We start from the raw sequence: 15970 nt of genomic DNA on the forward strand, positions 1-15970 counted from the left end.
GCTGCCAGTAAAAGATGTCTCTCCACTCTTTCATATCCTGGTTGTTTTTTGTTTTTGTTTGTTTGTTTGTTTGTTTGTTTGTTTGTTTTTTGGCTTTATACTCACCAAGATGCAAGCCCATTGGGTTCAGTTGAACAATCACTAGAAGAAAGCTGTCTTAGTTAGGATTTCTATTGCTGGATGAAACATCTGACCAGAAAGCAAGTTTGGGGAGGAAAGAATTTATTTGCCTTATGCTTCCACATTGTATTCCATCACTGAAGGAAGTCAAGACAGAAACTCAAATAGGGTAGGAGCCTGGAGGCAGGAGCTGATACAGAAGCCACGGAGGGGTACTGCTTACTGGTGTGATCCCCATAGTATGCTCAGCCTGCTCTCTTATAGAGCCCAGGGATGGCACCACCCAAAATAGTCTGAGCCCTCTAACATGATCACTAATTTTAAAAGTGCCTTACAGCTGGGTCTTATGGAAGCATCTTCTCAATTGAGGTTCCCTTCCTTCAGATAACTCTAGCTTATGTCAAATTGACATAAAACTAGACAGGACAAGTCCCATATGTTTGGCGTTTACCTTTGTCCTTAGGAAAAAAAATATTACTGGTATGTATGGTAGTTTGAATAGGTATGGCCCCCATAGATTCATGGGTTTGAATGCTTGGCCCATAGGGAGTGGCACTATTAGAAGGTGTGGCCTTGTTGGAGGAAGTGTAGGTCTAGTGTGGCAGTCTCCTTGCTACCTGCATGTCAAGATATAGAACTCTCAGCTCCTTCTCTAGCACCATGTCTGCCTGCATGACACTATGCCTATCCCCATTTATATAATGGACTATGTTGTTGTTGTTGTTGTTGTTGTTGTTGTTGTTGTTGTTTAACAAAATCTCAATCGCTCAATTTTAACAATAAAGACTCAAGAGCCAGATGCTGGGGTGAAATCCTGCTAGCTCAGAGAGGCAGAGAAAGCAGCCAATTCAGCTGATCTTCCTCCTCCACTGATGTTTAAGAGAGAGCTTTTTCCTATGCTGTCTCAAACAAGATTTCTCCATCTCAATGTCCCTCCCTTCTACTTCCTGTGCATCTCTCTATCTATCCTCCTGATTCCTGTCAACTTGTTGCTTGCTTTGCCTCTTCACCTATGGAATGTTGCTTTTACCTAATCCTGTTTACAATAAGCAGAAAGCTTTTAGATTAAAGGTGTGTGGTAGGGATGAGCCACACCACTAGAAACGGAATTTTCCAGTAAATAATGCAATCTTAGGGTTCACAGTGTGAACTAACCTCTGAAACTGAAAGCCAGCCCCAATTAAATAATTTTCTTCAGAAGAGTTGCCATAGTCATGGTGTCTCTTCACAGCAATAGAAACCCTAACTAAGACAGTATGTATGTGAGTGTTTGTGCTCATGCTTACAGGCATGGAGTAAGTCTGCTTTTATACTGGGATCAAACTTAGATGCCCAAGTTTATATGGCAAGTACCCACTGAGTCATGTAACAATCCCTTTGTTCTTTTTCAATTCTTCCTTATGATATTTATTACATTATTACATGAAATATACAATTCCATATACAAGTTAGTATTGCCCACCAGTGCCTTTGGTTGGCATTGGTGTGAGGCTACAATGTATGTTCAACCCAGTTTTGTTCTCATTTATGTTAAAATCACTTTCCAGTTTTATTTAAACTAGTAGAAACTAAATGAGATACTCAGAAATTAATGGATACAATCAATTTGTTTTCTTATGTTTGTTTGCAGTTTTTGCCCTCCTGAATGTGTGTTCGTGTGCTCGTGTGTGTGTGTGTGTGTGTGTGTGTGTGTGTGTGTGTGTGTGTGTGTGTGTGTTTTCATGGGTGTCCTGAATAATATGAAAAATCAGTTGTGGATTCTCAGAGAGGAGGAAAGGAGATTCTTGTTTAAATCTAGGCATGAAGATATAAGGGCTGGAAGGAGAGGAAAGAACTATTAGAACTCGACAACAGGATCTACAGTCAGTTGAGATGAAGTTCAAAGAGGCATGCAACCTACTCCCAGTGACTATGTGGTTTCCAATGGACCGTCATGGCATGAGAAAGGTAAGGTTCCAGAGTCTTCTAAAATTTAAGTTCTACTCAGCAGATCTGTTGAGTCTCAGTGCCACCCAAGACAGAGAATATGCATAGTAAAGTGTCTAGGGGCTGCCTGCTTGCTTTCCTACAAGTGCAGACCAGAGCTGCTCTGAAAATAAGCAGGACAACTGTACTGGACCCCTGAGGGTGCACTCCAAAACCATAAACTATGTGTTCCTAATATGTGGAGTTATTTACAAGAAATGGATTCAGCAGCAAGCATTTACAGTCCCAGTGGTCTCTTGAGTGGGACTGTGAAGTCAAGTCCAGTGACTCAACCTCAATCCTTTTGGCAAGCTCAGGAACAGACTTTAGTGTCCAGCCAAGGGCTACATGAGTTCACCTTCTGTAAACCCCACGAAAAAGAAGTCTTCCTTTCAGATACAAATCCAGGGTGTATTTTATAAAAAGAATTTGCCAGAGTTTCACAGTTCCTGTATCTTTCACCCAAATATTCCCAATACCAAAGGAGAGCTTGAGGCATTCAGTTCCCTGGGAGCCAAGGAAGCATATGGAAGAAGCCTACAGCAGCATGAAATGGCTATAGCATACTCTGTTTTATCTTTTCAAAAAGTGAATTTTAGTGATCACAGCATGTTTTGCTGGCTCTACTGTGGCCTCCTTGTGGGAGCCCATGGAGGCTTCCTAGTGAGAACTTACTCACAGTCAGAGAATCTGAGCTTGCTTTACCCAGCAGGGCTACATAATGGGATGATTTGACCATGAGCGTATTTACCAGGTTTGAAAGGGTCTACACTTGGCTGTACGGTGTGCTTTGATCTTGCAAGGGGAAGGTCTTCTGCCTCTCCCCTTGGCATGTTATAAAAAGCCATTTTCAATAAAGGATGAGTCTGATGGGTATTGACCCAGTCCCTCCCAAAGCTATCCTGTGTTTCTGTCTTTCTTGTCATCTAGTTCTCTCTTTCTATCTGTCATTTCTTAATTCTTCTCTCCTCCAAGTTAAGAACCCTTTAAAAGGTCAGAGTTGGACCCCCACACTTCTTTCTGTCCCTTTTCAATGCTGGGGTCACTGATCCCAGATCCTCAGGAACTGTAGGTGACTGACTACTCCACCCCAAGCTTCACCCCAACCCGTTATTATGGTTTAACTAACCATTGAGCAAATTTAATTTCCTCACAAACAAACAACACGTATTCACAAACACATCCTTTCCCAGAAACAAACCAACAAGCAACTCACAAAAACTGTAGATCTTCTTTTGTGGCTTTCAAAGGATGGGACCAAGGCCTAGGGAAACTTGTATGTTTTAGCAAACAAGGAGACACAGAGATGGTATTTAATGTGGAGCCTGATCTACAATATAAATCTACCAACAAATATCTCCACTTCATACATCATTTGGGCTTCAGAGTCAACAGAGAAAGGAAAGGAGGAAGATGAATGATGATCCAAAGCATTTTGAATGTGATAGGTGGGTACGAGATGCATACCTGACATCTCAACATCTGGGAAGCTGAAGCAAGGCAGGAGAATTGCAAGTTTCAGCCCAATTTGGGCTATATAAGGAGACCCTGTCTCAAAAATAAAAATAAAATCAATCAATTAATTAAATGTTTCTAGCCTCTTTCTTTCCTCCTTTCTTTCTTTTTCCCTGAGTCTCACTATATAACCCTGGCTGAGCCTGGAATTCACTATGTAGGCCAAGCTAGTATTGAACTCACCTGGGTGAACAAAAATTCCTGGAAAGAAGCTGTATCTGCAAAAACAGGGTGACTGATTAGAGATGTAGTGATGTAGTGAGGTTGGGATGGTGCAGGTCTGAGCTTAATTACCTAATCTAGGGCTAGCTTTAGCCCCCTGAAGAGCCATTCCTTGTCAACCTCTGTGTCAGAACTAGCATCCTGTGACCAATAGATTAAAAGCCTTTTGGACTCTGTTAACAGGCTACTAATTTCTACCAACCCAAAAGCTAAGAATGTCATCAGATATCATCTGAGGCCTATAGGAGAGAGATCTTGCTGTGACCCACATTTCTGATATTCCAATGTTTGTTTTTAAATGCCTTCATTTATGACTTTCTTTGCCCTACTCTATGGAATTCTTCCATATTGGAGCCTGGGATGACCTGGCTCCACATTTCCTGGGCCATGGGCACTCAAATTTGGCTCCGAATAGACTCCCTCTTATTCCCTTTAAGGTGAGAGATGTGTTTTTTGCATCAACGCCTGCCTCTGCCTTTTGAGAGCTGAGATTAAAGGCTTGGACCACCACACCCAGCCCTTCCTCTTCAACTCTTGAACAGAATCTCAGATCAGTCCAAACTAAGTTTGCTTTGCTGAGAAGATGCTGAAGAAAACAAAACAGGACCAGTGTTGTTATCAGCTCAGCACAGACACTCATGGACTCTAGTCAGAGGCCCCACCAGATGCCAGGGTTTGACAAGATCAGAAATTAAATAAAAGGCCCAAAAGTGGCTGCATTGGATTTGTTTGTTTGTTTGTTTGTTTTTTCGAGTTGTTGTGATGTACTTGCTTTCATTCTCCAAGAGCCTTCAGACTTCAGCCTGACTGAGGCTTTTAATAAAGGAGAATTTTCACTCAGCAGAGGTTGAAAGGTCAGAGGCACACTGGGGACTCAGTAACACGGAGGAGCCATGTGGCTTGCTGATAAGAACATTTTTAGGGATTAGCAGTGACCTGGAGAGTGTGTGACCTTTTTAAAGACACTGACAATCCCAGTTAAAAAACCCAAAGGAAAGTATTGTGTAGATGCAAAACAGAGCCAGCTGAGTTGTCCTATGGGTGTGTGTTTAGCCAGTCTTTGTGGTCCTTGCTTCTGCTATGGTTCAGTTAGTGATGATGCTTCTCAGAAACAAGGCTATAGACAGGGAGATCAGCTTAAAAGGTATGTGTGCCTAGATATCTTCATTAAAAGATAAACCATACTGGGGCCAGTCAGAAGGGAAACCCCTTGAAGCAGCTTGAAGAGAGAGGAACCTACCCTGGCCTCTGTGTCCCTGTGTCCTTTCTTCCTGGACCTCTTTTTCCTGTAAGCCTCTTTAACTGGAAGTGGGGCTGATCTAGGTACAGTCTTCCAGGCCACTCACAAAGATCTGTGCATAGCATAGAGAAGGGACAGACACCTAGAGAACTGTCCTTCAATTGTCCTTCTCAACTGTGTTCTCAGAAGTCTGCTTCTACAGGGAATTGAGAAAAATAAAGAGATTCAGGAAGGACACAGGGAACTTTGATTTTTGCGTTTACAAACAAAACTTCTGAAACATAGATTTTGTATATAAATCAATTCTGTGATTGAGCTGGGCGTGGTGGCACATGTCTTTAATCCCAGTACTCCGAGAGAGAGGAAAGTTATCTCTGTGAGTTCAAGGCCAGCCTGGTCTACATAGTGAGTTCTAGGCCAGCTAGGGACACACAGTGAGACTCTGTATTAAAAAAAAAAAAAATTATACCAATTCTGTGATTGACTTGATGCTCATTATATGAGTGATATAGTCTTATTATATATTTTTATCAAGAATCATACATATTCTCATTATGTATGTCATTTTTGATTCTCATTATTAAGAGTCTAAGAAACAAAAGTACATTCCCTCTCCCCATTAGTAACTTAAACTTTCAATTGTGTAGAAATAGTTAAGGAATCCTCCAGGACCATTTTAAAGAGCAAATTTCCAAGTTCTATAGTATCTTGTAATCCTGAGGCATTTAGGGAAACTACATTCTTTGCATTTCTGAACCTTGGCTGTTTCCTCTCTTTCTCCCAGCAACTTCAAACACTGCAACTTTTGCTGACAGGACATTTCTTGGGCCAGCACTGTTGAATTGTAAGTAAATAATCTCAAGACAAATCTGCGGTTGACACACTGTCATATTATGTTCTCTGCTCTAGAGGGAGGCATTTATTTTGAGGATATTGAAAAATTCCATTGCCGTTTGGGGCAAGTAACAATTGGGATCATTCATAAATTAAAATGATCACCCATTATACAATAGCTAGGATCATAAACACTGCACATGTCCTCAAGTGTCATATGTGAAAGCAATGCTGAATAAAATATATAGCTAGCACTCCCATATAAATAAAAACAGACACTGTGGATGGGACAGACATTAAAACTGACGCATTTAGCTCTAGCTAACTTCTTTCTTCTCCCAGGGAAAATAAATGTGAGAGCTGTAAACTGGAACAAACATCCAAGCAGTCAGACTGTAACTTTATTTTCATTGTAATATTTAATTTTTTCTGTACTTTTGAGACAGAGTCTCATACTGTAGCTCAACTTGGCCTAGAACAAATAGTTCTAAATAAGCTCAGGCTGGCCTTGAACTCAAGATGATTCTTCCTGCTCCAGCCTCTGAATGTTGTTGGCATTATAGGTGTGTGCCACCCCACCTGGAAACTTTTTTGATAATCGAGTATTATTTAATGAAACAAATATCTTTGTAAAGATTTTATTGCTTTTAGTTATGGGAGGTGTGGTATATGTACATAAGTATTTGCTGTTCACTGAGGTCAGAAGCTTTGAATCCCCTTGGAACTGGAGTTACAGTTTGTGAGCCATGTAATATGGGTCCTGGGAACTGAACTCGAGTCCTCTGCAAGGGCAATACCTGCTCTTAATTGGTGAGCCCTTTCCAGCCCAAGCCAGATCTCTTTTTTTTAAACAACATTTAACTGGTTGTATGAGTGTATGTGTCAGGAGGCAGGGGGAGGTGGTCATGGTGCATGTATGGAGGTCAAAGGACAATTTTTGGGAGTCAATTCTGGCCTTCCACCATTCAGGTCACAGGGATTTAACTCAGGTCATCAGGCTGGGTAGCAAATACCTTTGGATACAAAGCCATCATTTTTGTTTCATATAAAAAAGACATTCGTAAATGATAATCTCCCTTCTTCTACCTCCATACATATCTGAGTCACTTGAGAATTGGACTGGCTTGCACATTGTAGGTGCTGACTTAATGTGAATTAGGAACAAATACATTGGTGAGAGAAGTAACACCTGTAGTTCTTATTTCTGCACAAATTTCTATAGGTTAAGTTCATCCAATTTGTAACAGCATACAATGACAAAAAATTAAAAGATGCATCTAACAACCCTCACTTCCATCTGATGTCTTATACTACTTATAACAAAACTTTTATTTAGTTTTTTTTTTTTGAGATAGGCTCATGCTTTGTAACACAGGTTCACTGCAACCTTGCATCTGCCTGCCTCTGCCTCCTAAGCACTGGGATTATAGTCGGGCACCACCATAAACAGTGGCCTGCTGTGGATATCACTCTGTATAAATAAACACTGATTGGCCAGTAGCCAGACAGGAAGTATAGGCGGGACTAACAGAGAGGAGAATTGAGGGAACAGGAAGGCAGAGTGAGAGACTGCTGGAGCCGCTGCCAGGACAAGGAAGATGTAAATTACCAATAAGCCATGAGCCACGTGGCAAAGTATAGATTAATAGAAATGGGCTAAATATAAGAGTAAGAGCTAGACAATGATAGGCCTGAGCTAATGGCCAAGCAGTTTAAATAATATAAGCATCTGTATGTTTATTTTATAAGTGGGCTAAGGGACTGCCAGGGCTTGGTGGGACCCAGAGAGAAAACTCTCCAGCTACAATGGCCCTTCAATTCTTTAAGTAACAATGCCATACTGTTTGAGACTTGATGTATAATAGTGATCATTGAAATACAAAATGTAAAACAAGTTCTACACTTGGGACTCAAGAACGGTTTCCTTTGTCATCTGGTCTGATAATCTGTTCCTAAGGCAGAATTGAAAAACCATCTTTAGGTTCCTCTAGAGGGGTTTCCAGGGCTTTGCAGAAGGACAGTTCAACAAGGTAGATAAGGTCAGACAGGTTGCTGATAGTGATGTCACTTAAGATGATACCACACAGCAAAGAACTCTGCTTAGTCTTGGAATCAGAGCAACTCTTTCTGGAGGAGGCACCATGATAATCCAGTCTGGCAGTAGGGATGATGAAGCTAGAGTGATGGCTTGATGGTTAAGAGCACTGGTTGCTCTTTCAGAAGACCAGGGTTCAATTCCCAGCACCTACATGGTACCTTACAAACATCTGTATCTCTAGCTCCAGGAGATCTGATACACTCTTCTGGCCTCTTTGGGCACTGTATACACATAATCCACATATATACATGCATGCAAAACATCATCCATAGAAAAGTAAAAATTTAATTTTTTTTAAAGAGTGGCTCTGATGGAGGTAAAAATACTAGAAAAGTATTAGAACAAATGCCTAAATAACCACAACTGAGTTCCAGAGAGAACATTCACCATTGTGTTTGAAATCCATTGTTCCTTCATCTGTCTTTCTCCACCCCAGATCATTGTCCTACAACTTTTGCTAGTCATTTGCTCTGTATGTGGATGAAAGGGAGGAGGCATGCTTGCTGTAATACATGTGTGGAGGTTAGGGGATGACTTTTGGGAGTTGATTCTCTCTATTCCATAGGTTCCAGGAATTTGAATTCAGGTCTTCAGGCTTGGCAGCAAGTACGTTTATCCACTGAATTTTGTTGCTGGACTTTTTAAAGACAGGATCTTATACTGTAGCTCAGGCTGGCCTTGAACTTAAAGCAATGCTCCTGTCTCAGCCTCCCTCAGGGCTGAGATTACAGGCATGAGCCACCCCTTTGGTAGAAAGAAAGGGTTTCTGAAAGTTGTCCTATGACCATATGTGTGCCATGGCACATATATACCTTCCCCCCATATACACAAATACATGCAAAAAAAATGTTTTTAAGCCAGGAGGTGGTACACACCTTTAATCCCAGCTCTAGGGAGGCAGAGGCAGAGACAGGTGGATCTCTGTGAGTCTGAGGCCAGCCTGGTCTACAGAGTTAGTTCCAGGACAACCAGGACTGTTACACAGAGAAACCCTGTCTGGAAAAACAAACAAACAAACAAAATGTAATAACAAGAAAAAATAAGGTGGAAAATGATGGAGGGAAACACCCAATGTCAACCTCTGTCCTCCAAATGCATACACGTATGTGAACCACACGTGTGTGTGTGTGTGTGTGTGTGTGTGTGTGTGTATGTGTGTGAGAGAGAGAGAGAGAGACAGAGACAGAGAAAGAGACAGAGAGAGTGAGAGACAGAGAAAGAGAGACACAGAGAGAGAGTAAATCTAATGTGGTGATTATCAGGCTTGTGTTCATTACTGAAAATAGTTTGCTATACATTGTTTAGGGTTCTTACACCTATATTCACAGTTCACCTATACTCTTCTTCTAATGTCTTGGTCAAATTTTGGTATTAACATTGAGCAAATGTTGTAATATGAATTCAAGAGTATTCTTTGTATATAATCCAAAAATGTTATAAAATATGGGGTTATTTAATCCTTGAGTGTTTGGTATTTATTATAGTAAAAATATGGATTTTGGATTGTGAGAAAAAACCTTGAATTACTTCAATTTACTGTGTGAATTTAACTTTTATTATTTCAATTTTTAATGTCTTTTAAGATTCAGTTTCTTTAATGTATATAAAATATTGGGGATTTTGTTGCTTTGTCTTTTTTTCTCTTAGTAGAACCTCACTTTGCAGCTTAGGCTGTCCTAGAACTCACTATGTAATCAGGTGGGCAGTTGTCCTGCCTCAACCTGTCCAGTGCTGGGATTACAGATGTAATCTACCATGCCTTGCTAACCTATTAGGATTTCCTGTTCCATTTTGAGCCAGTTTTGATCACTTACATTTGGTAATTTGCATCTTTCATTAGGAATTGAAATTTATTGTCATAAAATTTTACATAGTGCTATTAAATCATTTTTTGATTTTTCTACTTTTTTTTTTTTGGTTTTTCGAGACAGGGTTTCTCTGTGTAGCTTTGCGCCTTTCCTGGAACTCACTTGGTAGCCCAGGCTGGCCTCGAACTCACAGAGATCCACCTGGCTCTGCCTCCCGAGTGCTGGGATTAAAGGCGTGCGCCACCAGACCAGGCCAAGAATAACTTTCAACTTCTGATCCTCTTGTCCAGGTGTGTGCCCCCACACCAACTGAGGACTTCATGAGTGCTAATTAAGTACTTTATCAACTAGGTTACATCCCAGCCACTCTGCAATGATTGCTATGTTTCATCTTCTTTCCTGATGTTAATGAATACCTTAGCTTGTTTTCTTGCCAGAGATTTGGTAATGTTATTGTTGTCAAACAGTTAATTTTTGTTGATCATCCTTATTAGCACATTTTCCCTTGTTAATTTCTACTATCTTTATTATTTTCTTCTTTATATCACCCCCAATGACTTCTTAACTTTTTAAGCAACACCTTTAACTCACAAAATTTAAACCTTTTATTCTTCATCACTATGAGCATTTATGGCTATAAATTTTTGTTCTTCCCCTTTGAAATATTTGAATAATTAACAGTAATTAACATTTAATAATTTTAACAGTTATTACTGTTAAAAATCTTTCTTCTTACTTTACTGAGACATTAAATGCCTCATTGAACTTTGAAGTCTTGGTTTAGGAGGGAAGGACCAGTGGATAAGAGAAAGCATTGAGAAGCAAAATAAATTCGATCTTGGTTTAATAAGTACTCTGTGAGTCTGGTGTTAACCAGTTTATTTTTATACTTGATTTAATGGCTAGCATAACAGAAAAATATATACCACCACAGAAGCAAATAAAAAATGAAAGAGGTGGTGGATGGGCATGGTGGTTCATACCTGTGATCCCAGCACCTGGGAAGCTAAGGCAGGAGGATTCCTGTGAGTTGGATTCCTGCCTGGGCTACATAGTGAGTTCCACACCTGTTTCCAAACACAAAAGAGCAACAAAACCTGAATAAACAAGCAGATTCAAGGCCCTGAGTGTGGTAAGCATGCATTCTATCTACCCCTGAGCTGCTCCCCAGGTTTACTCATATACTTAGGATAAATGTGTCAAAATCCACTGATTCTGCATTTAGAAGAGTAAAAATTAATTTCCTCTTCGTGTATAAGCAGGCAGATACAGGGATTCTAATATGTGTCTTTCAGTCAAGAAAGTTACATAATAATAGAAATATTTCTAAATATTCTTGTGAAAACTATTTTTAAATTTCTTGTCTTTGAAATAAAACATCCCATTCAGCTAATAATCTGTAGTGTGGTGCTGGTTGGTTCTAAATGACAATTTGACAATCTATATATTCACCTGAGAAGAGCGTCTCAGTTGAGGAAATGCCTCCATCAGGTTGGCCTGTAAACATGTGTAGGGAGGGGAAATTGACTTACTAATTGATGTAGGAAGACCAAGCCCATTGTGGACAGTGCCATTCTCTAGGCAGGGAGTCCTGTGTTAATTAAGAAAGCAGAAACAGGATGAAAACAAGCAAAGAAGCATTTATTCTTTCTTCCCTCGTAACTGTGGATGCGATACTTTAAGTTGCTGCCTTGACTTCTCCACAGTAACAGACTGTAACCTGGAATTGCAAACCAAAACCATTCCTACCTAAATTGCTTTTGGTCATGTTTTTTTATCACAGCAAAAGGATAAAAATTAGGACAATGCCTTATGAGCACTTCGTTACGTTTGATCTTCAGTCACAAAGATGGCAGAGATCATTTAAACATATTTTTATTTATTATCATTATGTATTTCAAATCATAGGCAAGTAAAGAAACAGAAAACACAAATATTGCCCTTTTTTATTTTTGACCCTACAGTACCAGCATGCACTTAGGGCACATGCAGTAGGTACTCCATAGGTCATGACTCAGTGAATAAATAACTGAATAACTTAATTATTTGTCCTTTCCACAGACTGGAAAGGGCAAAAAAAGAAACAGAGAGTTGTGTGTGCTCTTATCTAGTGTCTAAATTGGAAGGAATGTCAGGTGAGTTTGGCCAGCTTCACTTTGACCTTATTTTAAGCCTTTGTTTCCTTATTTATTTATTTATTTATTTATTTATTTATTTATTTATTTATTTATTTATTTTATTTAAGTGACTGCCATCAAAAGAGTCCTAGAATAGCCATTGCCTGTCTATATTCGAAAACGTTCTCCCAAGGGACAGAACAAATAGTGAATTCTATTTCCATGGAGTCTTGAGGCTACTCCTAATTAATTGCTTGTGAGCTGGAAAATATTATTCTTTAACTGTCTTTTAAAAATATAAAAATCCAGCAGAGGTTTGTGCCTTTTACTGGAAGCCTTGTGGTGGGTCTGGGGTAGTAGAAGAGCACTTCAGTTTCTTAGAAGTGAAAGTGAATGATGTAGTGAATGACAAAGGACTTCGAATATTCAGGGCAGCATTCCTAAGTGGGGGACTCAAATTTTACCTCATGCCAGGTTGTTTAATCAACAGCTTTCACACAGTTACATGGTTACCTGCAGGGAGACTCCAGTAATACTTTGAGAAACCATCCCACTGTGAGCTCTTGCTGTGAAAGTATTTAAATAATTACAAACATTCCACTATCAAAGGAGGCTCCTTCTGACTGTGGAATCCATAACTTCTGTCGCTTTCCTTTCAAAATATGTAGATGAAAGAGATGGTTGTGTTTGTGTGGCTAAACTTTGTTCAAAAGCTTATGTGATAAGAATTTTAATAATCATAGATTAGGGGCCCAGTGGCTAATGGGAATATTCCAACTGTTCTTTCTAAAAGAATGAGTAATAGAGGCTATGGGAGATGTTTGTGGTTTTCGCTTGGATCTGGATGAGTTGTTTTTGTTTACACAGGAAGTCATTGGGCAGGAAGTCTTAGCAGCGAGTTTCAGGCTCAAATCTCTGAAGATCAGTGAGGAGGGAAAGAGCAGGCCTGAATTTCCCTACACACACACACACACACACACACACACACACACACACACGCACGCACGCACACACGCACGCACACGCGCGCGCGCACACACACACACACCAAGATCACCATGCCTTTCTCACTGTGGAGGAAATGCAAACAGCCTGTAAAGAGCTCTGGGATGGGATACATCTGGAGGGGAATGTCAAAAGAAAATATAACACCCAAATACAGAAAGTACCACCTCTGAGCAATTTTTGTTTTTCCAATGAAAACTTCCACAACATCAGTAGCTTCTGAGATTGAAGTATTGAAATTCACCCTCACACATCCAAAGATCTGAAGTCCTTTCAGAATGCAAGGGCCCTGCTGTGGGGTTAGAGCACTTCTGATGAGATTACCATGCTTCTGTGACTATGAAAGCAATGGGCACCTTTTCTGTTAATGTTTTCTCCCTAGATTTTCACCCACAGTGAAGATTGGATGATATGGAGAAGAGGAGTGCTGTCATGACAACAGAAAGGAGTAGTAACTAGGAAGCCTAAAAAAGGAACTCTGATTTGTGTGGCAAGAGGTTCCTGAGGCAGAGCAGAAGAAGCAGTCAAGAATTAAGGGCTCCCCTTGGAAAGGGGAGACCAGTCAACCAAGAGGTGTAATCTGCACAGTGGACACATTAGTGATCATAATGGGGAGTGCTACCACTTCCTAAATTGATTTCCAAGTCTGGCTAATGTGAACATTACCCAAGGATCCAACACTCCTGAATGAGTTAATTAAATCTGAAGATAAAATCTGGTCCCCCTTCCCTTCCAGGCCTCAGTGACTCTGTGACCACAGTTATTGATAAGGTTCCAACTGACTGGGAAAGTGGAGAGGCTGGCTTCCATCCACATCATAAATACAGGGGAGTGTGAGGGTCTGTATGTTAAACTACTGTGCTGCAGCAGCTGTCAGTTCTGTACTTGGTGTCTTTTGTGACATGGATTTCAGCGTTAGGCACTGGTTCCATAGACCACAACTGATAAAAGGGTGTGACAAGACACCATATGGGGTACTGTAGCTGGATGTGACAACAGATGGAAGGGAACACTTTGGCGTTGGAAAAGGTCTCTGTATTCATAACCACCACAAATTATATATATATATATATATATATATATATATATATATATATATGTATACCAAAGAATTGTTTTAAGATAAATTTCTTTATGATTTACTCTCAGTAAAAGTCTTTTGATTTGTGTATCAATTTTACCTGCCTGGTGTCACATAAAATTTTATTAGATGTAAAGAGATTACAAGTGGAAAAAAATGAATGAAACCTATGGCTGACATCTGACCTGTGTGGCTCTGGATTTCTGCTCATTTCTATTGGGGCATTTGACTGCTAAGGAACGCTTTCCTGATGGCACTGATACCTGATGTCACTCGGCCAACAGTGTGTCTAAGCGGTGATAGCACTACTATCCTCATTTTATAAATGAAGAAGTGAGGTTCAGAAAAACAAGGTGACCTCTGCAGCCTCACAACTAGTGGAGGCCTTGGTTTCCTGAAGCTGGTCCTGAAGTACTATGTACTCTTAAGAGCTGAGTCATCTCTCCAGTCCCTATTTTTTTCTTTGTTGAGACAGTCTCCATACTGTAGCCCAGGCTGGAATAGGTAGGACTTACAAAGTATTAGCTAAACAGTTTTTAGTCTTCATGCAGTTATTAATAATATTAATTTTGAAGTTTTTAAATTCAATATTTATGACAATGTTGGATCATAGCACTCAGGAATCTGAGGCAGGAGGATCACAGCAAGTTAAGAGCCAGTGTGAACTACATGAGGTACAGGGAAGAGTTTGACTCAAAAATAAAAACAAAGTTTGATCCTCAGTTCAATGTACTTTCATATTATTTTCAAAGTAAATTTTTTTAAAATAATTTTAGATTTATGAGACACTGCAAAGAACGCTGGCAGTGACAGTGCACAGGAAGGCTGAGGTAGGAGCATCCAGAGTTTGAGTATAGCCTCAGCTAGTCCAGCCTAGACTACAAACCAAATTGTAGAGTCAGAACTGGGTCTCCTACTCATGTAGTTCATTCCCTTTGCCAATGTCTTTTAAGACTGAGACATGTTTGGAACCAAAGTGTTGACACTGGGGAATTACTGGTAATCAAATTCTGGATATGTTTGTATTTCTCCATTTTCCCCCTTATGGTCCCCTTTCATGCCCACCAGGACCTTCACAACTGCATTAATTTGCCATGCTTCCCATTGTCTACTCATCTGTCATGGTTTCTTACTTTTTCTTGCTTTATATGACTTGAAAGTCTTGAGCAGGGTTAGCCAAATTGCCTGTAAAATGTCCTTACATCTGTTTGTCTGTTTCTCTCGTCACTAGCTTGGGTTTCTGTTCCTGTGAGATCCCAGAGAGGCTGCATAGTAGCCTCCTGATAGAGTGCAAAACATCAATAACCACACACTGAAGGTGGGGGCAGGCTTCTCTGCTATGGTAGACCCACTATCTTTTCCTTTCTCTAACCTGTTCTTTGGACGCCAGTACTGTGTCTATCCCACTCAAGGCAGACCAGAGGCTTTGGGAATGGAGCTGGAACTTCTGGAGAGGACTTATCTACTTACACTTATTGCAGTGGTGCCAGCCTGCAATCCCAACATTCCAAGATCAGAGGCAGGATTGGAATTCAAGATCAGCCTGGGCCACATGAGACCCTGACACAACAAACAACCAACAAGAACTATCTGCACATGTTTGGAGTGAAAAGAAAGCTTGTTACTGGGTGAGGTAGCCAATGCCTGTAATCCCAGTACTTAGCAGGAAGAAGGAAGATCAGGGGATCAAAGCCAGCCTCAACTGCATAGCAAATTCAGGGTCAGCCTAGAATAAGTAAGACTGGTCTCAAAACAACCAAACCAATGAAGAAAATATAACAAATTATATTAACATCAGTTTATGTGTACTAATTTTATAATTTGTGTTATAATCCAAAGCTACCTTTTTTTCCCCCAGCATTGGTCATTGTGATTTTTTTTTTTTTTATTCATTCCCATACCCTTTGACAGCCATCGCTTTCTATCAATTCTACGCATCTGCTTATTTCCTTGATGGATTTACAA

General features: G+C 40.2%; 1 long non-coding RNA gene across 1 annotated transcript; it reads left to right on the plus strand.

The window, feature by feature from the left end:
- The first annotated feature begins 1843 nt into the window (after positions 1–1843).
- On the plus strand, positions 1844–13962 carry LOC143269468 (uncharacterized). Its single transcript, XR_013045887.1, has 4 exons — positions 1844–2067; positions 5847–5906; positions 11864–11937; positions 13307–13962. It is a non-coding gene; the product is annotated as an uncharacterized LOC143269468 (long non-coding RNA).
- The last annotated feature ends 2008 nt before the right edge of the window (positions 13963–15970 follow it).

The sequence above is a fragment of the Peromyscus maniculatus genome, chromosome 19 (genome assembly GCF_049852395.1).
Source record: "Peromyscus maniculatus bairdii isolate BWxNUB_F1_BW_parent chromosome 19, HU_Pman_BW_mat_3.1, whole genome shotgun sequence".
In the NCBI taxonomy this organism is placed as follows: domain Eukaryota; kingdom Metazoa; phylum Chordata; class Mammalia; order Rodentia; family Cricetidae; genus Peromyscus; species Peromyscus maniculatus.